Below are 25775 nucleotides of genomic sequence, written 5' to 3'. Positions count from 1 at the left end.
GTTCCTGAATGTGTCTTGACTCCTGATACTGTTCCAGCAGATGATCCCAAGATTCCACAGACTGAAAAGTTGACAGAGACAATTCCAGTTGCTAAACCAGATCCCAAAATTTATGTCACATGATATGGTCACATCTCAAAGCCCAGTGTGAAATACACAGCAACTTAGTTATATATTTATATATATATATATATATATATATATATATATATATATATATCTATACAGACACACATATACCCAGCCAGCTTTGTATAATTGCATGATGAAAATTATTCCTGTGTAAATTTCATATTTATTATTTCCAGTGACAATGACTGACTCATTTCTCAAAGAGAGAGGATGTAGAATAACAAGTGTGATGTACCTTTAAGAAGCATTTCTAAGTCTGTGTGTGTATATAAAATCCCAGCACATGTTATCTTCAGTGCCATTTGGAAGGTGCAGCCAAAGTGTTAACATCTGTGTGCGTGATAGCTAATTTGTTTATAAGTTAAAGTTACATAATTTAGTTAACAATGTGTTTGTGTATAACGAAGCTGCTTGAACAAGAACCCACAATGTTTGCCTGTTTCTTCCTGACCTGGCAAAAGACAAAATCTATCTATTTATATAGTAGACATCCTTCGATCAAAAAGGATGATGGGTTTGCACCTCTACTGGACTGATTCAAGCAGCGTCTTCTGTGGCTTGCAATCCCATCCAGAAATTGCAGTCCTTTCCACACTTTGAGCAGCATTAGACAGATGGTCTAGTATTATGAGCATGGATGTTCCTGAGGGCTCTTTTATCCTCTGCTGTCCTTGTTAAGGTGTTTTATACATGGTGAGAGCTTCCTTCTCTTCTCATTTCCAGGCATACTTGCCTGAGGTGAGAGAATACCAGGTGTTCATGCTGATGGAGAGAGTGCTGAGGTCACATTTGCATATGTCCTTGTAGTGCAATTTGAGTCACCCTTTAGGCCTCTTTCCATAATTCAGCTCTCCAAGAAGGAGGTCTACCAGTAACCGCCAGACATCATGCATAAGACATGACCCAAACAGCACATACATCTCTGTTTCAGGATAGTGAACATGGAGGTGGTGCCCATCCCCTCAAACACTGTGCTGTTGGGGATATTGTCTTGCCATGAGATACCAAGTATGCACCTAAGGCAGTGCATATGAAATACATTGAGCTGCTGTTCCTGTTTTGAGCACAGAGTCTATGTTTCACTAACATACAGTAATGTGCCCAAAACAGTGGCTGTGTAAACCTGCAACTTGGTGTGTGGAGTGAGATTGTTAGCCAATACCCTCTTTGTCAGCCTGGAAAATGTTGTGACAGCTTTTCCAATGCACTTTTAGATCTCACTATCAAGAAACAAGTTGTCAGAGATTGTAAGGCCAAAGTACATAAACTCATGGACAATCTCCATCTCATAGTCACTCATCCTGCCCACATTTTGGCCCACCAACTGGGTCTACCTTAAACTGATTGTGACGCCAAATTCCAAACATGCATCTACAAAGCAAGTCAGGAGTGACTCTTGCTGAGTCTGTGCCATAATAGCTGCATCATCAGTGATAAGGAACTCCCGTAGATGCTTCCTAAGCAATTTGCTCTTCAATCTAAGCCTCAACAGTTTGAAGAGGTTGCTGTCCATTCTTGTTTGGAGAAAGATAATCTCTGTAGCAGATCCAAAAGCAAATTTCAACACAACAGAGAAGAAGATACCAAACAAAGCTGGAGTCAGTACACACCACTACTTTACTCCACTGAGAATCTCGAAATTTTGAGATGTAGCTCCATCTTACATGATAGTCCCCTTCATGCCTTCATGGAATGCCCTGAAAATACTATGCAGTGTTGGAGGACAGTTAATATTTGCCAGACTCACAAACAGATCTTTCCTGCTAACAAAGTCAAATGTTTTGGTCAGATCAATGAAGGCAGTATACAGAAGTTTGTTCTGATCTCTGCACTTTTATTCTTGTTGCCTAACAGAGGGAGCTATTTCTATAGTAGACAATTCAGGTCTGAACCCACAATGAGACTCAGGGTAAACTCTCTCTGCAAGAATGTGGAGCATCTTCCGTATAGTACATGCAAACCACTTCCCCATGGTACAGAGAAAGGAGATTCCATGATACTTGTTACAACTACTTTTGTACTCTTATTCATATAGATAGTAACTATGTTAGCATCCCTCATATCCTGCGGCACACTCTCCAGCATTGGCAAAGTATCGCATAGAGCTCTGAGATTAGGGTACTGTTGGCACATTAAAGGATTTTTGATGAAATACTTCCACCATTCCTGGGGGGGGGGGCTGTTCCTGAAGAGAGTGCTTTTACTGCATCATTCAGCTCCTCTGAGGTGGGCTCAGCATCAAGTTCAATCATAGCTTGCAGAGGTTTGATTGCATTCAGAGCTCTGTCTGTAACTATGGTCTCTCTGGCATACAGCTGAGAGTAGTGTCCCACCCAGCATTCCTCTGCTTGGTTCTGTCCTTCCTTTTTGTTCTTTTGTTTCAAAGGTTGCCATAGCCAGAGGTGATAGTGGGGATAGGCTTCCACTCCACTATCTATAAAATGCTCCCATGGCATGTGTCTCTAATAGCCTGTTACAACCTATGTCCAGCTACTGATCGTCACATGTGTGGCTTAGTTTCTAAGCTGGCGAAACCATTTGCACTGACAGGAGAAGGGTGAAGGTGGGTGACTGTTATCTTAAAACCAGTTGATTTGGGCAGGTGAGGCTCATCAGCCTGGGAAGGCAGCCCACCTAAGAGAAGGTAAACTCTGCTGCCTTTCAGCAAAACCTAGTCATGGTGAAGGCTTCAGGATTAAACCTCGAGGAAAAATATGGAGATGTAGCCCCCTAAGGCAGTTTAATGTTATACTCGACTTCACTCTGGCAGATCCTGCAATGACACTGATGCCTAGTTGCACTGGCCATGCCTTTCTTCTTGGATTACATCAGTGGCATGAAGGGGAGAACTCACTACTGGGCATCAACTGTTTTCTTAAAATTTACTTGCCAAGCCTGCACCCTGGAGAAGACACTCCAGATTTGCTTTGTGAGCAGTGACACAACACAGGAAGCAACAGTTGGCAGTAATAAGCCAATACACTCAACTGGCATAGAGTGAGGAGCCAGGGGTTACTTCTGACAGTGGGAGAGATCCTTTCATCTCATTGGGTAGCTACCATCCATCTTAAGTTGGGCAGCCCCCAGCAAAATAGGTGCTGCCTAGTCACAATCCGATTGTATCACTGGGTGTGTGGGGCTTAGAGAACCATCAACAAGTGGATCACTAGCCATACACCTTGAAAAAAAAGCAGCAAGATAAAACAGCTTTTCAGCTGGCACATGGAATGCAAGGACAAGATAAAACAGCTTTTCAGCTGGCACATGGAATGCAAGGACAAGATAAAACAGCTTTTCAGCTGGCACATGGAATGCAAGGACAAGATAAAACAGCTTTTCAGCTGGCACATGGAATGCAAGGACAAGATAAAACAGCTTTTCAGCTGGCACATGGAATGCAAGGACAAGATAAAACAGCTTTCAGCTGGCACATGGAATGCAAGGACAAGATAAAACAGCTTTTCTGCTGGCACATGGAATGCAAGGACAAGATAAAACAGCTTTTCAGCTGGCACACGGAATGCAAGGACAAGATAAAACAGCTTTTCAGCTGGCACATGGAATGCAAGGACAAGATAAAACAGCTTTTCAGCTGGCACATGGAATGCAAGGACAAGATAAAACAGCTTTTCAGCTGGCACATGGAATGCAAGGACAAGATAAAACAGCTTTTCAGCTGGCACATGGAATGCAAGGACAAGATAAAACAGCTTTTCAGCTGGCACATGGAATGCAAGGACAAGATAAAACAACTTTTCAGCTGGCACATGGAATGCAAGGACAAGATAAAACAGCTTTTCAGCTGGCACATGGAATGCAAGGACAAGATAAAACAGCTTTTCAGCTGGCACATGGAATGCAAGGACAAGATAAAACAGCTTTTCTGCTGGCACATGGAAAGCAAGGACAAGATAAAACAGCTTTTCAGCTGGCACATGGAATGCAAGGACAAGATAAAACAGCTTTTCAGCTGGCACATGGAATGCAAGGACAAGATAAAACAGCTTTTCAGCTGGCACATGGAATGCAAGGACAAGATAAAACAGATTTTCAGCTGGCACATGGAATGCAAGGACAAGATAAAACAGCTTTTCAGCTGGCACATGGAATGCAAGGACAAGATAAAACAGCTTTTCAGCTGGCACATGGAATGCAAGGACAAGATAAAACAGATTTTCAGCTGGCACATGGAATGTAAGGACAATGACTCTACGCCTTATAGAAGATCTACAGAATAGAGCAGTATTTAACAATGAGCTGAGCAGATAGAAGATGGACATTGTGGCTCTATAGGAAACAAGGTTGGATGTCTCAGGGAGAATGACTTTACTTTTCTGGCATGGGAAGTTTCCAGAAGGGAACAGTGTTGGTTTTGCAGTCAGAAATAAACTTTGCTGGGTCAGTCATTCCACCAAATATGGGAAATGAGAGAATGCTGAAAATTGAGCTACAACCACCAGTGGCCATGGTCCAGAACTTCACTGTCTACATTACAACTTTAACTTCTACCCAGAAAGTCAAGGACAAGTTCTATGATGAACTTACTGCTGCCATCAGTGAGATCCCTTCCCATCAACCATTTTTCATTCTTGGAGACTTTAATGTCAGAGTTTACAGTGACCATCACAGCTGGCCATCCTCTCTGAGACAGTTTGGAATGTGAATGATAAATGAAAACGGACAACACCTCCTTGAACTTTGTTCTCAGTATGACCTCTGTATAAGCAACACCTTTGTCAATGTCAAGCCCCAGTGCAAAGTTTCCTGGTGACACCCAAGATCAAAACATTGGCACCAGCATGACCTTGTTCTCACTAAACACTGCAATTTAGATAGTGTCAGGGTAACAATCAGTTACCACAGTGCAGATTATGATACTGACCATTTGCTTGTGTGCAGTAAGGTGGACATCCAGACATGAAGATTCTTTAGCTGTAAAAAGAAAGGGAAGCCATGCGTTGACATAGGCAAGTCTCATGACCCTTCAAAAGTACAGAAGTTTGTTCAAGCACTTAAAGAGGCCATGCTCTGCCCAGATGGCACTGACTCCAGCAAGATATGGGGAAAATTGTGGCATGCTATCCATAACACTCCAATATTTATCTTTGGGAAGAAGACAGTCAAGTGTGACTGGTTTGAAGCCTACATTTAAGTGCTGACATCCCTGAGATTGAGATTATATGTCATTCATAACCCCCTTTTGAAAAACAGACATACTGGGGTGTAAAGGGGGTTAAAAGTACTAAGATTCGTATTTAACCTATCACTGTAGTTAGTAAGATCACTCTCTCTCTCCTGTTCTTATCACGGAAGAAGACATTCAAATTTAATTTTTTGTTTCTGAAAAGCTAGTTATGGAAGACATATATAAAACTTGTACTAATAAGAAATATAATGGTTCCAACTTATCCAAAGCAGAAAAAGTTCTATTAGAACAGCTGTGCACTGATAAAACCATATGTCTCACGCAACCAGATAAAGGGGTTGGGATGGTTATTTATGATGCACAGGATACTATATTGGAACTTTTACATGTTGAAACCTATACCCCTGTCTCTAAGAAACAAATCCAATAGAATATCAGAGGATTGATTTATATTTAGAAGAATACCTATTAAATCAATGAATTGATGTTGATACTTATAATTTTTTATCCTACACTAACCCTATTATACAAGCATTTTTCAGTATCCCTAAAATCCACAACAGGATACTTTGACCTCCCTTTAGACGCATTGTTTCAGCTACTGGGTCTAAGACATATCCCTTAACAGTTCTGATAGATAGATGGACTAAACATGTTTACAGTGAAGTACTACATTTAATTAAAGACTCTTGGGATTTTTTAGGCCATCTAAAAAGTAACATGTGGAAGGAAAGTCTTATCTTTGTGACAGCCCATGTTAGTAACCTGTATACTGCTAGTCCCAAGAATGAAGGCCTGGAATATTTCATTCAGAGTTTAACCCAAATGCCCAGTATCTCAAATGACAGAATCAGTTTGACTATGGAGTTAATAGCACCTGTGTTAGAACATAGTTACACCTACTCTGAGGGAGAGTTCTTCATCAAACAAGAGGTATAACTATGGGAGCATCGTGTGCTCCTGCCTTCGCTGATATGGTGTTGATGGGCTGGGATGTCCATTTTCTGCTCAAAAGTTCCCTTTCCAAATATTTATATTTATATGTATGCTTGTTGGACAACATATTCATTTTGTGGGATGGTGAGCTGGATGAAATTCATTATTTTGTTGAATATTTGAATAAATAATACAGAGTTCTTCAAATTTACATATTCTTGGAACAGTGACAAAAATAACAATTTAGATACTCTCATTTCCCACGCACCCAGTGGTTTCAAGTCTAATATTTTTAGGAAAGAAACCTTCTTTAACTCTTACTGACACTTTACCAGAAGCCACCCTGTATGGCAGAAAAAGAGCCTAGTGAAGGGACAAGCCATTAGGGTGGCACATATGACCTCTCAAAAGGAGGATGTGTGGCCTGAGTTACTGAAATTAAGGGAGATGTTTATAATGAGGGGATCCTCTGGTCAAATCCTGGATAACTTGTTATTGGAACTGTATAATGAATGGAGGAAGATACAAACACTTTTGGGCATTGGATTTACTGAACCTACTAATAATATGGAACATAAGTATGAAAGGTTATGGGTTGTGGAATGCAACCAGTTCTCCAAAGAAATGCAGATATATATGTATACATCTATATATATATATATATATATATATATATATATATATATATATATATATATATATATATATATATATATATATATATATATATATATATATAAATATATATAGACATATAGATTAGGTATATCTATATCTATATCTATATATATATATATATATATATATATATATATATATATATATATATATACATATGTATGTGTGTGTGTGTGTGTGTGTGTGTGTGTGTGTGTATTCTTGTGTGGGTATGTATATATATATATATATATATATATATATATATATATATATATATATATATATAGATATATATAGATATATATAGATATATACACACATATATAGAGGGTCCCTTTCATTAGAACAAATGCTAAAAATGCCAAACTGTTTTGCTACCAGCATGTAATATCAAACTTGAAAAACCTTGAAAACTGCAGGTAGTTGGTTGCATGAGATCACAGTACCGCAAGGAGTGAGATTTTGCCCTTTCTCCAGTCTAGTGCGATCTCAGAATTGGTATGCATAAGTAGTAGAATGAGTGAGGGATGTTGTGGGGAGGGCTTCTCCCGCTGCATAAATGATAATTTCTGTTTTTTTATTGTTTGGTGTTCGATCGTTTGGGGTCAATAAATGTTTCCAAACTTTATACTGTAAGGATGTTTTAGGCATTCATCTTAATGAAGGTGATACATATATGGTTTCACTACAGATGCTCACATCCCAGGCTCTTGAAAGTCACTGTCTCGAAGGCAGGAATAACAGAGACTTGAGCATCTTGTTGCACATGTGTGCTGCTGCTCGTGCTCAAACTTAAATATGAGTTTGAATAAGTGGGGAGAGGGGGGATTTAAGTGGTAGGGAGTGGAAGGGAGATATCATGGGTATGGAGAACAAGGGAGATTTTACAGTTTGGGAGCAGGAGGGGAGTTTTAGGTTTAGGGAGTATTGGGGTAAGGTAGTAATCGGGGGATTTAGGTTTATAGAAGGAGCTAGTGTTTTAGATTTAGAGACTTTGGGTTAGGAAGAGAGAGTTGATATTTACGGTAACAGAGCAAGGAATTGGGTTAGGAACTGGGTAGGCGTTTTAGAATTAGAGTTTAGGTACTGGAAGGACTATTTAATTTTAAAGGTTTGAGTGTTCAAAGGTTACATGTAAATAGGAGATGGCTACTAGGAGTTCGAGCATTTTTTTCAAGCATATGGTAGTGAGTTGCCTTGTCTCATGCTACTAGCATGTGAGCATCTGTTCCCTCCATCCATCCTCAAACCCTTTTCCCCATGGGGCTGGGGTGTCACTTCTCCATTGACAATCATCTTGAGCCAAGGTTTACACTGCCAGTTGGCCAGCTCTGCAGCTGTAGTTCCTCCTTACCACTCACTCACACACACTCACACCTACAGGCAATTTAGTTCCAATCCACCTACTGCATGTCTTTGGAATGTGGGAGGAAACTGGAGCAGCCAGAGGGTACCCTCATGACTACAGGGAGAACATGCAGAGCTTGCACAGAAGGCACCCCAGCCGAGAATCAAACCAGAGAACCTATTGCTGTGAGGTGCCAATACTAACTGCTGCACCACCGCAGGCACCCAATTTATAGGTGTATATTTTTTAAAGTCTTTTGGAGACATGCCAATTTATGATTTGAGATATGTAGTTTAGTTTTAATATTACAGTTTCTTTCTGATCTTTTCATTGTTGTTATTCTTTTATTCTGTAATGATAGATAACATTAGAGATTCCTTGCATACACCAAAGATGCTCTGTTGTTTGAGAAACTATTTTTCTATTTTGTTTTGCTTTTTTGTGACTATCTAATGGCTAAAGAACCATCTTCTACTCTGGTACAGTGGTGTTGTTTTTTGGGTCTTTACCTGTTTATTTTTGATATTACTGTGAACGTGTGTGAAATATATATATGCACGTACGAGTGTGTGTGTGTGTGTGTGTGTGTCAGTGTGTGCGTGTGTGGTTGTGCGTGTGCGTGTGTGTGTGTGTGTGTGTGTGTGTGTGTGTGTGTGTGTGTGTGTGTGTGTGTGTGTGTGTGTGTGTATGATTTATTACAAATTTACTTTGTTAGAATGTAGTTTAGAATCATTCATTACAAACTAAAGCCTTATATTTTTAACCTCCTTATTCTATAAACTTCTGAACTATGCTTTGGTCTTAGGTTGTTTATAGCATTCTCTTCTCCAGACTTATTGCATTATTACTATTCTTCTTTTGTTTTATTTTTCACCTCCTGGTATATCTTATATATATTCCAGTCAATTCTATTCTAATTTTCATAGATTTGTTTTGTAACACATCCCTGCTTTGTTGGTTGACTTTTGCTATCTAGTTGTCTTCATTTCTGTTTGTTTCTTTATATGTCTCTGACTATGTGCAAAGGAATAAATGTCCTATTCTCATCAATACAGTTAAAGTTTGTTGATGTTTATTCATTTTTGTGTGTATTTTTTTATTTATTTAATATTTCTGATGTGGGTAAGTGAACTGCTTCAAGGACACTTTTCAGCCATGGCCTGGGCCTTAAGGCAAAGTATATATATATATATATATATATATATATATATATATATATATATAGAGAGAGAGAGAGAGAGAGAAAACAATTAATATGTATAGAAAGGGATCTCACACACACACATATATATCTATAGAAAGATAGCTAGATAGATAGATAGATAGATAGATAGATAGATAGATAGATAGATAGTTAAATATACAGTTCCAGTGCACTTTTTTAATGTTGCTTTGGACGACAAATGCTAGAGGTGGTTGAGATTGCTGAATGTCTTGTTAGTCAAATGTCTAATATGTTGAAGTGCCATATCTATGAAACAGGGAAGTGGGGACCGGGTGGGGGTTAGAGTGTATATTTGTTTATGTGTGTATTTGGGCATTAGGGTTAGGGTAAGAAATAGGTAAAGGTACAGGTTTTGTGTGGTGTTTGCTATGCATTTGTATGCGAGTATGTATATATATTCAACAGTTATGGTCAGAGTTAGGTAAGGGGGTTAGATTTTACATTTGATTGTGATTTTTGTAGCCTCAGTGTTTTGGGAAGTTTTTTTTTTTAAGGTACGGTGTGGGGTTAGGGTTAACATGCATTACTGAGGTAATGCACGGGATGGCTATCAGGAAAATAACATGTTTTCCTTTTTTTTTATCTTTTACGGGTTCAATATTTAGGTAATTCAGCCTTATGTATGTCCAGTCTTGTTTTGTTTAGCATTAAGTAAGTTTGATCAGACATAAGAAAATCCTATATCCATACATATTCAGATGATCGAACTTTTAAAAGCTCGAATTTCATATGGCCAAGACCATATGATCAAACTTTTAAATGTTTGAACAGTTTGAATGGAGATCTCCATACAGCTTGGAATGGGAAGATTTCCCTTTTCCACAATGTAGTGTGATCTCGGAGTTGATATATTTAAATAGCGGGGTATGTGGGGGGTGCAGGGGGCCTTGTTCCCGTTCTAGAAACATTTAGTTTATTTTTTTTTATTTTGCTACTATGTTGAACTTTTGAATGTTCGATCTTATGGTCTCGGCCATATGAAATTTGAACATTTAAAAATTTGATCATGTGAAGTAGACCCATATATATATATATATATATATATATATATATATATATATATATATATACACATATCTGAGTCTACTTATAAATTTTGAAGTTTCAAGATGTTGACTTTCTTATGGTCAAGACCATAAGCTTGGAGTTTTGAAACTTTGGACATTTAAATGGAGATTGCCATACAGTGCGGAATGGTATACTATCTGTTTTCCTTACTGTAGCGTGAGATTGGTGTTGGTATATTTAATTAGCAAGGGGTGTGCAGGTGCATGGGGGCTTGCCCCCTGCAAAACCATAAAAAAATTAGTGTTTTTATTTTTTTATTTAAATTTTGAAGTTTGAAAACTTTGATCTTATGGTCTCAACCATATGAAAGTCTCACACACACACACACACATACACACACACACACACACACACACACACACACACACACACACACACACACACACACACACACACACACACACACACACACACACACACACACAAAGTAAGGGGAAAAGTTGCAATCACCCTCTTGCTCTTCTTTGAGTCTGACCACCATAAATGAACGATGAGGGTCTTTTCATTTCAGCAATGTGAATGTTAATGAGTTATCTGGTTAAAATCAGCAGTAAGGCCCCTATGTAGTGAAACTTACACTCTGACAAACATTCTGTAAATAAACTTGTGAATCAGACACATTTTCAAATAAGAATCTAAATGTCAGCAATACAGTGGGTAAGAACATTGAGAATCACGTTTCACAAATTATGTGTCAAATTACTGTACAATACTTTATTCACTGATGTAAGACTATAAACCCTGCTCATTGTCCATACTTAGTGATATTTGGTTTTTCTAGGCAAGAGGCAATCTGAAACTAACTCACATTCTTTTCATTTTTACTTATCAGTTTTTATTCTTTAGTTACTATGAGATTTTGATTCTTTAGTGATGTGATGTCAAATAAGGTTCAATACGGTATGATATCATCACCTTTTTTATGATTCAAATATTCTTTCTGCCAACTTGCATTCATCTCAACACTGTATAATGTGGAGTAAGATCAGAATGTACTATCTCTTCTAGTAAGTAAACCAGGGTCAAAACATGGACATTCAACAAGTTACTGCGACAATAAAACTTCAGATAGAGATCTTGTGACTAAAACTGCAACTTCACAAAAATCATGAACCATTTTGTCCATTCAAATAGAACATTAACATCATCTCTTTTTAGAGGACAAGCCCCATCTCCCTGCATTTCACCATCTGGGGAAGTGGTATCCATCCCCATATTAATTATATAATCAACACAATTCAGTAATATTTTCTAGGGATTCATGATTTTTTTGTTAATAACTATGCACAGTTTCAGCTTGTGCTAGCAAACCTGAAGATAGAGGGGGACAAAATAATATGCAGCTCTCTGTCTCCAACAAACACTAAATGTTTTGCAGTTGCAGGGCCTCTTTCAAAAAATTGTTAGATTTTGCAGAACAAAATTTGTTTTTCTGTTCAAAATGTTACATATTTCAACCTATTCTTCTGTTGTACACATACCCCCAGATTCACTAATCTTCCATGCAGGACTAGCTTAGTCCTGCATGGAAGCACCCATTTAGGAGGGGGGTGGCAGCGCACCATGCATACTAATGAAGGCATGCTGCCTGACCTTCTAGGCTTATACGGAGCGTGTACGAGTGCAGGGGGCATGTCTGAGAGCAGAGCTCTCAGAATAAACACGCCCCTGCAATGTAGAACAGCACGGAGTGGAAATAAATGAGCAAGACCACTCATAGCTGTTCGCATATCCCTACCAACAGTCCCCATGTGTACAACAGCAGCAGGACATAAAAATCAAAATAAGAAACCCCTTTATTTTTTTTAAAAATATGAGTACAGCTAACTGTAGCTGTATGGGTGTGCCCATTGCTCAGCTACGGTTAAAGCAGCTTAAAAGGCAGAAGAGGATAACAAGGAAGATATATGCAAATGAAGCAGCACAGCAATAGTGTAATGGGCAGAGCATTTGCATAACGAGCAAGCATTCCCGGTTCGAGTCCCAGTGCAGCCCAGACTATTTTACATGGCAAAGCATGTTATAATCAATATTATTATTGCAAAACCCACTAAATAACACATATTTATGAATGGGAGTATTGCTGGAAATGCAAACGTGAACAGTCAGTTTCAATAATGAATTAGACAATAGTAAGGAGGTATAAGCACAGATAAGTAGTAGTAAGCATATGTAAGCACTAGTAAGCATGTTTAAGTGCATTTGTGTTGGGGTAAGCATTGCCTACACAGATTAAGCAAAGTAGAAGCTGAGTGTAAGAAACTATAACCTGAAATAAGCAGAGCTTACCACCGCACAAACCCGCTTACAACTGCTTGAAAGTGCCTTAATCAGTCTGTATCCAACGGGCCTTTGTCTGCCCAGCAACAAAATAAACAGCCATGCAAGTCTCAAACCCAGGACCCTATACACCATAGTCCTATTAGCTATCCACCAAACCATCAGAGAAGTACAGAAGAATGAGGTAGTAGTAAACATGTCCTCACAGTAGTATAACCAAACTGAACCTGTGAAAGTCATCAGTATACAGTCACAGAAGTCAGGTGTACTTGTAATAGAGTGTCGAAGTCTCCAGTAAAACACAAGGAACCCACAGAGTGTACGTACACATCAATCAGGGATACTAGGCATACACATAAGGTGCAATGAAAAATAACACAATGCCAAAAAAGCATTATAATGAATGTCTACTGTAGGCAACACCAAGCATTGCACAGGCAAGCTTAGGAGGTGTGAGCAATGTGTAGACCAGCTAACTGTTTGTGCCTAGTGGTATACCCCTTTAAACAATGCCAACTTTATGTAAGCAGGTCTGTCCATAGCTTACCCTTTTCAAAACCGGCCAGTCACAGAAAAGTGCGGAAAATCGGCCCTACTTAAACACAAGAGGTGGGAATACAGCTCATAACTGGTTGTAGCTTCTCCTTGCAGGCACTATGACAGTAAACGGAGAAGGAGTGCACTTCCAGGTGCAGCGCTGGTGCATCCAGGAGTCCAAGGTCATGGCTGGACTTCTAGTTTTAAAGAACATGCACAGAGACTGCTGCAGGGCTAGTACCAGGGCTCCCAATATAAGGCAGAGGCCTGGGACCATCTTGCCCATGACCTCACCAGTGCCACTGGCATACCCCGAACTGGTGAGCAGGTCAGGCACCACTATGCTGACCTAAAGCGGCGGAAGGGGGATCTCTTGGAGGAGTGGAGCCAAGAGGCTAGAGCATCAGGGGATGTCCCAGCCATGTGTATCAGTCCACTACCTGTTTAATAATTGCCAGCTCAGGTATATCATGGATAGGTATGGCTAAATATTCCTCTTATGTCCCCCACAGCTGCAAAGAAGTGGGCCACGAACCAAGAGGCCCACATCTGACACCTGGCACGGTTGGGACGCGAGGCAGGTTAGTAATACTCATGCTTTTACTGTCATAGGAAATAAAAATAAAAATAGTAGTAAAGTAATTGCTAGTATAAAACCTGTAATGTTCAAGGCAAGTACTGCATACACTAGAGAATATGGCAGGAAGAGTCTCATATTGTAAGTATGGCAATAAAAGTGTAATACCCTGACAAAGCAGGTCTAACTGCTGGACTGTATGTGTATATTCTGGTATCATATGGTAATGCAGATTTGCAATCATGTAATAGTACTGTAGTATTTAGCACTGTTTCCCACACCATGCACCATAACATGAATGTGTAAGAATGCCTGTATATGACAGGTGTAATCCACAGAGGCCATTTAGAACAACTGAGAGACACATAGACAGTAAACAGGGGGAATGCAGACAACAAACCCCAAATAGCACGTACAACTGAGATGTGAATTGTTGTTTTATTAGCACACGCAGCCATGGTTTGAATCCTGCCAGTGGTAGTAGTATGCATACAGAATTATACACCACAACTGCACAGATATGTCCAGACTGTTTATTAAAGTGGCCCATATCGAACGCCTATCAACCTGTCCCCCTGGGAAATCAGTAGGATGATCCCAGACGTATAGGCAGCAAACAGGAAATACAACTGATTGACACACATCTATGACAACAAACCTGGTACACTAGCAACTCCCCAATACCTTATGTGACTAAGAAGCCACGTATGCCCCATTTACACCCCAACCTGTTAAGCTGTGGCCGGAGTGTGTACAGTAACAGAGTGAGATGTATGTGCATAATACTAATGTGTAATCTGGAACCTTGTGTGGCAGCATTCAGGTATTGCTAACAAACATTGCTCCCACAGGTACGTTGGATAGGAACACTGTGCTGTGAAATACAGACCAATATAACCTGTACTGGTACCATCCACCCTGGTATTGTAGGGGATTGTGAGTGTTGCAGTTACTCTGAATAATAAAGTATCACTAGTCACTGTCATCCACAATGTGCTACATAATATAACTGTGTAGAAAAGCATGTATATGTGTGTGTCAGGTCACTAAAGGTGGAAGAGGGCAATATTCTAGAGATGTCCAGGCATACCAGCATGTGGTCAACACATGGCCAGAGTCTGTGCAGAAAGAGTTGGATAGCATAGTGCAAAACATCAACCCGGAATCCAGCCTTATGTCTACAAACAGTCAGTGTTAACAAACATTCCCTCCACAGGTATACCAGGTAAGTAGTGTATACTGCAGGTAAAACCAGTTCATGTGTAATGATGTTGACAGCCATATCAGTGTCCAATATAGGTGTATAGGATAGTGTAGTAAAACTTGTAAGGTTCAGATAACAGCACTGACTAGGAAAGTAATGTGGAGTACAGGAATATACTACTTGCTAATTGAAATCTTTCTCTCCTCCCACCTTATCTTTAACAATAATCAACATACCCACCTCAACTGGTATGTACTGACTCTGATAATGGCCAATCATTTGATAAATATTCTAATGGTTCCCATGCATGTGCCATAATGAATTATTCCAACATAGTTGGCATGGTGCCATCAACGTACCTGCATGCTGTTCTTATTACTACTGTGGTCCCATATATGCATGTGTTCTGTTTGCTATGCAACTGTTCCGTATCTAGTGTCTGGGTTAATGGGAATATCTATGCATGCTATTATACCTAACCCTGAAATATGTTGAGTATTACTAACCCATATATTATGTTGAAATCTAAACACTATAACATGCTTGGGACCCACCTGTCCCACCTCAGCTGGCCGAGGCACCAGGCACCAGTATGTCTTGGGCCCAACCCTGCACCTCCCTGTCTGTTGGTCCTGCACCACCTTCAGGTGGAACTGCCTCAGGGGATTGGGCTCGCCCCCCCGGGAGTGGGCGCAGACAGGAACCTGCCAGATCAGAGTCATGGTGCGTAGAACGATCAACGACCAGATCGATGATCTTCTACACCAGCTGAGGGCCGCCTGTCGCAATTAGAGAGTCAGCTTGGCTCTGCAGCTCAGCCCCCAGCACAGCCACCTTCGGGGCTGTGAAGGTGCAGTGGTGACTGCCAATGGGTGGGGACCTTAGTCCCACTGTTACCACTAGGGGGCTTGTGGGCTTCTTATATCCCAACACCCCTCCCCATCAAGGTGTTTACCCCCCCACATGTGTCATATACCGCCCCTGTATGCGTCTTGTGTGTCTTGTCTGTTAACCTACCTAACCTACCTCCCAAAATATACCTACTACCCCCCAACATCCCACTCCCACCTGAAAAAAAGGGCAATCTGTTCCCACAAAAAAACTCGCCCCATACATAACTGTCCATTTTGCACATGTGTCTACTGGACACAATTAATCTGGTCTAACTGGCATCACAATGAATTGTTGCTGTCTTCACCCCTCTCCCAGGGGTTTGAGTGTCCAAACCTACCTCCAAATTCAATGTATATGCACAGCTCTTGATGTAGGAAAAAATGGGCAGCTATGGTCCTTCCCTACATCCTTTCTGCACATCCCTAGCTATTTTCTCTACTGTCTTTCTCTTTTTGTGCCCTTTTTTCACCACTTTCCTAACAACCTTTTTTCTGTTCTTTTAAAGAAATTAGCACGGCGTAAGCATGAGTAAGCAGCAGTAAGTGGGTTTAAGCCTGTTTGCACAAGGGTAAGCACTGCCCACACAGGTTAAGCAATGTAGAAGCTAATTCAGTATAAGAAACTGTAACCAGAAGTTAGCACAGCTTACCTCCACGCAAACCCACGCAAACCCGCTTACAACTGCTTTAAAGTGCCTTAATCACTCTGTATCCAACGGCCCGTGTTCTGCCCAGCAACAAAATAAACAGCCACTGCAAGGTTCAAACCCAGGACCCTGCAAGCCATAGACAAAGTGATTTACCACTAAGCCATGACAGATATACAGAAATCTGAAGTGATCACAAACATATCATCCAGCACAATCATTCAACAGTACATGAAATGTAGTAATATCATACCACACAACCTCTTAATGCAAAAAGTCTGGACAAAGTGTGACAAAATATGGGTACAAATAGGGATATATCTAAAATATTGTTGTCATACACTTAAAACATTGCTAGCTAAACACATATGTATTAAAACACATATTTTGAAGGAGTTGAAGTCTGAAACACAAAGGTGTCGTCAGTAGTTACTGACTTAAATTCTGAGATCACCCATGTCAATTGCCAAGAGAATGAGGTGCAGGCCAAATTATGAGCCAAACATGCATGGACATATGGACAGATATATATCTGTAAATGCAGACAGATAGACAGCTATATATATATATATATATATATATATATATATATGTATGACGCAGATAATCATATAACATCAATTGTATATAGATAGATAATATGTTCATATGTATGTATAAATATATATATATATATATATATATATATATATATATATATATATATATATATATATATATATATATATATATATATATATATATATATATGTATACAGATAGAAATGTGTATAGCATGTCCATATGGAAATAACATCCTGAACCACTAATTAAACATAACAGACCATATGCACTGTTAATGGGGGTGGGGGCACAAATGAGGGATACCTGGTAATTACTGCTATGTTTCCCCCCTCCACAGCCCTAACAGATATGCTGTGCAATCCAATATCCAGCACATGCAGTTCCTGACTCCAGGACCCTCCACAACATGGCTACAATGCTTTAACAGTAAGCCAATTCACCTGTAAACTGTCAGGGCAATATCTGTAACATATCAAGCAGAAATGTCATTCTGCCATAGGTAATGTACAATGTGGAAGGAGTACGCATTACAATGGTGCAGATATGCATGCACATCTATACATTGACAAATATATTCAGGTACATATATATATATATATATATATATATATATATATATATATATATATATATATATTTATAGATATAGCTATATTGATATATATATATATATATATATATATATATATATATATATATATATATACATACATACATACATATATATATATATATACATATATGAGATATATATAATGAGGGATGAGTACAGTGAGACAATTACCCCCTTTCTTCTGGATGAAAAGCCCTCAGTGATGAGGTGTGCCACATAGTCTGGTATTACAGGTGGGCTCTCTGGAGTGTTGAACCAGGTCTCATTTACTGCACAGATATTGATGTTTTCCATTTGTAAGTGTGCCTCAAAAGAGTGCCTTTGTAGGTTTAGACATCTAGCATTGAATAGCCTTACCTTCAGTTTTGCAAGCTTGTATCTGTTATGGTGGTGGTTTTGTCCTTTGAACCTTGCCTAAATAAGGCATATATGGGGGCCTAATATCCAGGTTATGTCATCAAATATAACCCCTACTGTACATACCATGTGTAGCAGTCTGATATGTCACTGGCTTGTTATCAGATATAATGACACTAATTATGGTGTACAACACACATACACCACTTCATGCACGACATATGTACACAGGTTGACAGAGTTGTGGCTGGAAGCACATACGCAGGGCCAATAATGACATGTTGCTGTGATAACCTTATACATTTACTGTTGTAACAGGGTTTGTTGCAACATATGTCCTATGAGGGATAAGAAGTCAGTAACTGTCACGGTTTTACCATCTACAGACTGCAATCCTCACACTACCTTTTGCAGTCCACAGTTAGATGCACCATTGGTAACACTGGTAACACATGAAACCAAGGGCACAACACACTGCCCTGTCGGCAGATGACCCCGCAGATGGGGATTCCTTATAAACATGGAATTGACATGGCAGGTATTGAGACATGTAGGACAGTCATATCCACACACACACACTGTTAAACCAACAGTACTCCAAATGCAGTATAGCAGCACTTACAGTCTGTAGTCAGGTTAGGCACATACCCCTTCTGTGTATTGCCCTGTTTCCACAGTGTATGTTGTTAGAGGTAAATCTCCAATCCATCTGAGATGCTGTTTGCCAAACAACAGATCTAGTTCCTGCTCACAGTGAATGAAAAGGGCCAACACCAACATGATGTTCCTAGATATTGGAGTATGTTTCCATGCAACTGAATATGGGACTGTTACCACAGCTGTTCCACATGCAATCAGCTAGGGGAGGGCTGCACTTGCAGAGGCCATCAGCTGATCATGAGCATCACTTAAAATACACATGCTGCTGCCAAGTAAAGCAAGTGTCGGCCTCCACATCCACCAGACAGGGAGTGGGAGAGGCAGACAGAGGCAAAGACAAGTCAGGGAGTGGTGGGAGAGTAAAACCTAAACATGTTTGTGTCACACACCTACCAGCACAGGGTATCAAACCCATGATGACAATGTAGTGCTATCACAGTTCTATGCAGTTATTAGATGCACCACATGGGTTACCTGCTGTGTAGCCTTCAGAACATATATATGATGGTGACTGACATCTGCAACAGGGATACGGTAGCTATACGGTAGGTGATGTACACGTGCCTATCCACATGAACAGGTGTCAGCATCAACACAGCCACACTCTCACAGGGACGCACACACATTGACACACTTGGCAGGGCCAGGATTACAAATCAGTAGTGGGATTGCCACAACACATCACTGTGCAGGTATCACATGCACCACACGGGTCATATGGGGGTTGTATGAGCAAAGGGTATGGGGAGGTGTCTGACATCAGACAGCATGCTTCAGTACACTCATGGGGGTTGTAGGGAGTGTGGATGTGAACATATGCACCATACAACACACATACAAACACACAGGGTGCCAGTGCTGACATGCATGGGTGCATGTCTGCATGGGATGCATGTCAGCATGGGTGTGTGGTGGTCGACTGTGCCAGAAGGCTGTACAAGGCTAAGCGATGGGTATACCTTGGCATCAGGCCACATGACAATGGTCTGCAGTGTGGCTCATTTCTGTAGTGTCTGCATTTGCCCACACAGATGAGTATTGTATCCCCCATCCAGTTACCTGGGTGACTATTGTGTGTGGCCAATGCTGTGCATCACTTGCCATGTATGTGTTCCTTAGTCCATGACATGCACAGTGTCTGGGATGTGCACACCTCCCACATGCATGTATAGTGACATGTGGAACTGTACCTGGGGTTTCTGGCCCATGTTGTGAACACAGATTATCATCAGATGTGCCAGTCCTGCCCTCATGTGGCAGGATCTGGTAATGGGCAGTAGGTTTACACTGCACCTAAATTGATAGCATGCTAATGGCATTCCCTGGTGTCAGTGGCATCTGTCAATAGAGGGCATGTTGTCAGGCATGGTATGTCCTTTGTTGGTCACATGTGATGGCAGCATAGGTGTTTTAGGTGTCCATTGGGGAACATGGGGAAGGTGCACTGTCTACATGTATGTGCATATTGAACAGATGAACAGGGTGCCATGCCCCCTGTAGCCCACAGCTATCTCACCATAATTACTATCTCTGGCCAATATGCAGTGTATTACCCACATATTGGCTGTTGCCTAGGCATGTGTGTGTATGAGACATGGGTTGAGAGTGTGGTTTGGGTAATACTGGGGTTGTTAATTGTGATTGCTTGGCCTTGATGTCACATTTATGGGCATGACTTTTCACCCCAACCTCTCAGCTATTTCACATCTGCTATCCCTGTATGGTGGACATCAACCCTAACAGATGAATGACATCAGCAGAATTGAAACACACAAAAACATCCAGAACTGCCATGGAGTTCTACACACTACACAGCAGTATACAGTTACAGGATGTGCTAAGAGATTACTGGGCTGCAACCTTCACACACACACACACACACACACACACCAGCAGTATGCAGTTACAGTCAAGTCTGCAGACAGACATGCACATAAATGCACATAGTTGCAAAGTTGGGAGTTAGAACTCCTACCTAACTATTTTATCACATTACAGCAGTATGCAGTTACAGGATGTGCTACAGAGGTTACTGGGCTACAACCTTACCAGAGGTGTATTTGTAGGTAGGTGACATCAGCAACCTTGTCAAAGTTGAGTATATAAATTGTAAGGAGTGTGAGTACCCTAAAAAGCATTGCTTTCTACACAGTCAGACATGCACACAAGCACACACACAGACACACACTCACAGGTGCCAAGTCTGGGGTTAGAACTCCTACCCAGCTAGTTTGTCACACTACAGCAGTACACAGTTATGGGACACGCCACGGAGTTTACAGGGCTACAAATCTCCAAAAGGTGTATTTCACATTGGATGACCTCAGCAGGCTTGTCATAGTAGGACTATAGGGAGGGTGTGTGCATGGGCCATAACTCATTCATCTAGGGGTTGACATGCCACATGCGGGCCCACACAGCATCATATGTCATAGGTATGTGTATACAGCTGCTAGATGACTACTTCCTTGTACATTCATGTTGCACAGCTGGCACGTACACCACATAGTCTGTAATGCTGACAGATACTGGTGACTAGTATCTGCAGTGAGTGACATCTGCACCTCATGTATTTGGGGCCCTTTGGCTTTGTGCTGGGTGGGACAGGCCTGGATGGCTCCTTGTCACAGTTACCCTCTTCCACACATCTATGTACATCTACCTTTGGCTTATTATAATGTGTTGTCCTGATATATATGTCTGTATTCCTATCCACTGTGTGTGCAAGCCATGAGTGGTGTATACTGATGAGTGTCTGCAATAACAACTGTAACTGCCAGATGTGTCTGGTCCACTGGTGTTTGCAGTCATGATCTTCATGTGTTTAAGTGTGTGAGCATGCCTAGTATGACCTTTCAGTATGTTGTTGACTGACATTGCCTTCATTTCTCTAAGTGTCTGAGCATGCCCAGTATGACCGTCTGTATTGAATGTGTGGATTGTGTCAAGGTAGTTTGTGCTGCAGTGCTGACCTTTGCATTGCACACCGACAGGTAGCTTGCTGTCTCTACAGGGTATCCATCGATCATTTGGCTTTGACTGTTACTACATTTCTGCATAGCGGGGGGGGCACACCTGACTGTTTCTACATTTCTACACAGGAGTGGGGAGGTACACCTGACTGTTATTACATTACTATGTAGGATGAGGGGCACAACTGACTATTTCTACAGTTCTACACAGGTTTGGGGGGGCACACCTGACTGTTATTACATTTCTATGTAGGATGGGGGGGCACACCAAATATTTCTACATTTGTACACAGGGTTGGGGGGCACACCTGACTGTTATTTATTTATTTATTTATTTATTGCATTTGATTACCGGGAAAGTCCACCGGGCCTGACAAACCCATTTTCAGTGGCGGCCCGGGGTGAAAAGCTCCACAGTTATATAAACAGTAAAATTAGAAACAGTACATTAATAATTATGTGTGGAGAAAAAGTTTTACAGTTGTTTGAACAGACAGAAATTTTAAAGACAGTACAGTAATCATATATAATCAACATTATAAATGATACAGGTAATAATAGACATTTTGGGACATAGCAACTATGTATATTTTATACAATGAAGTGAGAGTAAGAGATCTCAAGAGGTGAAAGGCAGTGAGAAAGGCTGACATTCTGAAATAGTGATAGTTAGAATAGAGAAAGGATAGGAAGGGAAAGAAGTAGAAATATATGTCAGAGTGATATAGGGGGAAGCAGAGATAGTAAGTTGGGGGGGTCAGATTTTAGGGTTGTTGGTAGAGGTACAGGAACATATCCATTGTGTGGTGAGATGAGATTAAAGTGAGTTTTTAAAGGTAATGAGATTAGTGATTGCTCTGAGTGCAGGGGGAAGATTGTTCCATAGTTTGGAGACAGAAAAGGAGTATAACATATGACCAGCGGAAAGCTTAGGTTTGCCGACATTTAGTAGTAGTTTATTTCCAGATCTAAGTTGCCAGTTTGGGTGGTAGATGGTCAATATACTAGTGAGGGAAGAAGAGGCATCAGGGAAATAGATAAGTTTGTGGGCAATGGTAAGTTGTAGGTATGATAGATGGTGGGGGAGTTCTAGCCAGTTGAGTTCTTGCAGTGATAAGCGTAGTATTGGTACTATGTTCTGGTCTAAAGCCATGCTGTGTGGGGGAGAGCAGTTGTTGTGTGACTGTATCAAATGCTTTGGAGAGATTGAGAAAGAGTGCAGATACAATGGATCTGGAGTCACAGGCTCTGTTAACAGTGTCTAGGAATGAGATAAGGGTGGTGTTGGTACTATGTCCTGGCCTAAAGCCATGCTGTGTGGGGGAGAGCAGCTGTTGTGTGACTAGGTGATTGAGTAGTTGGGTCTGGATGCCTTTTTTGAGTATTTTTGAAATGGGGGAAAGTATGGCAATAGGTCTGAAATTACAAATGTCAGAGTTTTTGCCACCTTTATGAAGTGGGAGAACATATGCTTTTTTTCAGATATCAGGTATGAGTGATTCCTGGATAGATCTATTGATGAGGATGCTGATAGGATATGCTATTGATGAGGCTGATTGTTGTAAGAATTCAGCAGGTAGGTTATCAGGGGCACTAGTGCAAGGTTTTAGTTTGAGAAGAAGTTTTTTTTATAGTTGAGGTGGGTATAGGAGAGAGAGAGAAAGTAGGAATAGAAGTGGAAGGGGGATTAGATACATTGCTGTTTGGTGGATCTGTGGCAGTGGAAAGGAAGGTGGTAGTAAGTTTATTGATGGTTTCTATGAAGTATGAGTTAAAGAGTGAGGCTAGCTCAGATGGTGTTTTGTCAGCGTTTGGGGATGGATTATGGTGTGTTCCAGGCTGTAGAAGGGCATTGACTGCTCCCCAAAATCTTTTTGGGTTACGGCAATGTTGATTTTGGATTCTTTGGAAGTATTCTTTTTTATTTTTAGTAACTAATTGTTTGACTTGATTGCGAAGTTGCTTGTATAGAGTCAGGTTGGAATCTGTTTTATTTTTTCCCCAGGATTTCCAGGCTTTGTTTCTAGAAGCCATGATTTGTTTTGTGGTCAAGGTAAGCCAATTAACATGAATTAATTTTTACTCTTTTTTGTCTTTGGGTGGCTAGAGTATTAAGGATCCTGAGAAATGTAGAGTTAAAGGACTCTACTGCTTCATTTAGGGGGAGAGATTTTAAGGGATTCCAGTTGATTTTGTGCAATACCTCATTGAGAGCTGTGGGGGAGAAATTAGATAGATCTCTAGTATACTTGTACTGGTGTAAGTTTGGTATATTGGTGGACTTGCATACCATAAAAGCTGGTGAGTGGTCACTGATACTATCTGGGAGTATAACTGAGGTGGAGATATTTCTAGGGTCTGATACCATGATCCAATCTATAATTGTACCTTTGCTATGTTACTTGTTTGGTCTAGTGATATCTGAGATTAGCTGAGTGTAGGTATGAAGGTTTATGCCTAAGGACGTATTGTTGTTGGAGATATCTGACCAGTTAATATTGACATCACCTAGAATGATTGTTTCATTCTTTATGTTGTTGGCAGTCCAGGCAAGGATGTCTTCCAAAACTGGAATGTTATTGCCTGGTGGGATATATATAACTATGATACATAGGTTCTTTTGATTGTTTAGTTTTGGGAAGGAAATTAGTATGTCTGCATTGGTGAAGGTTGGAGATGTCTTAGAGTAGGGAATCACTTTGAAGGTGCTTGGATATAGTATGGCTATGCCACCTCCTTTTTTGTGTAGCCTGTCTGTTTTTAGACAGGAGTAGTTTGGGGGTAGAAATTCTGTGTCTTTTATATATGGTTTTAGCCAAGTTTCAGTGATGGCTGTAAAATCAGGTTTGTATTGGCTTAGCCATCCATGTAGTTGGGGTATTTTATTTCTTATACTTTGGATGTTAATGTTAGTGAAGTAGAGGGACTTTTTGCTGGTTAGGGTATGTTGAGAAGTGGGAGAAGGGCCAGGATTAGGGTGTATATCACCACTTAGAAGTAGAATGGGATGGGGGAGGTATGATTTTGGATGAGGACATTTTCGTTGGTTTTTGGATTGGTACTGAATAGGGCTATGTATAGTATTATGTGTGGAAAGGATTATTAACTTAGACTCTAGGATTGGATTGTTGGTTTACAAACTGGACCAGACTACTGAGTAGCTTTGGAGGAAGGTAAAGTGAGGGGTTGTTGAAGATGGTGGTGTGTGAGATATGAGGCCATGGTGAGGAGAGGAGAGGTGAAGAAATAGTGAGAGTTAAGCTGTGAATATAATGAATGCCAGTTTGTTCAAGGACATATTGAGTGTAGTAGATTAAATTAGGAGAGAGTCTTATATGGGTAGTGAAATTATTATGTAGGTGAAATAGATGTGGGAGGTATAGGAGTTGTAAGTGCAGAAGTGATGGTGTAATACTAGGGTAAGTTAGGAGGGTGGAGATATGCTATAGGGGTGGGGATATATCTAAAGTGTAAGGTGGAAGAAAAGGGATGGGCTCGGAGATTTGGTATGTGGGTGTTTGTTGCTAGGGGGTGTGGTTCAAATGAGTGTGGGGAGGAGTCTGGATAACTATAAAGGTAATTGATGGGGGTGGGTGGGAATGGGGGTAGGGTAGAGGAGAGTAGAGAGCCTGAACGTAGCGAGGGTGAACGGAGCGGGGCAACCCCAGCCAAGAGGTGAGCCTGCTAGAAACAATCAGGACTGTATCACAAATGTCATCCTTGTAAGCTAGGACTGGGTTGCAGGAGGAAGGGAGATTTTGGGAATTATAGTTAATTTCAGGGGCAGGTAAATTCCTTTTAGGTTGAAAGTATTTCTCAATTCTAATACCTTACCTTATCTCTTTAAAAGCAGGTATGGTATTTATTATGTCTTTTATTTCTTCTTTAAAGTACTACTTTTAAATTAGTTTGGTTATTTGTATTTAATTGGGAAGTAAGAGCACGCTCTAGTTTAA

The 25775-nt window shown here is 40.5% G+C and overlaps 1 protein-coding gene across 1 annotated transcript in view; it reads right to left on the bottom strand.

Annotated features, from left to right (window-relative positions):
• PDE4B (phosphodiesterase 4B) overlaps positions 1-25775 on the bottom strand; it is a 2058783-nt gene that overhangs the window by 1544588 nt on the left and 488420 nt on the right. The window lies entirely within an intron of this gene.

This window comes from Protopterus annectens, chromosome 10.part0, assembly GCF_019279795.1.
Source record: "Protopterus annectens isolate FY-2018-M chromosome 10.part0, PAN1.0, whole genome shotgun sequence".
Lineage (NCBI taxonomy): Eukaryota > Metazoa > Chordata > Ceratodontiformes > Protopteridae > Protopterus > Protopterus annectens.
Note: the sequence above shows the minus strand (reverse complement) of the source record. Positions and strands in the feature narration are given on the sequence as shown.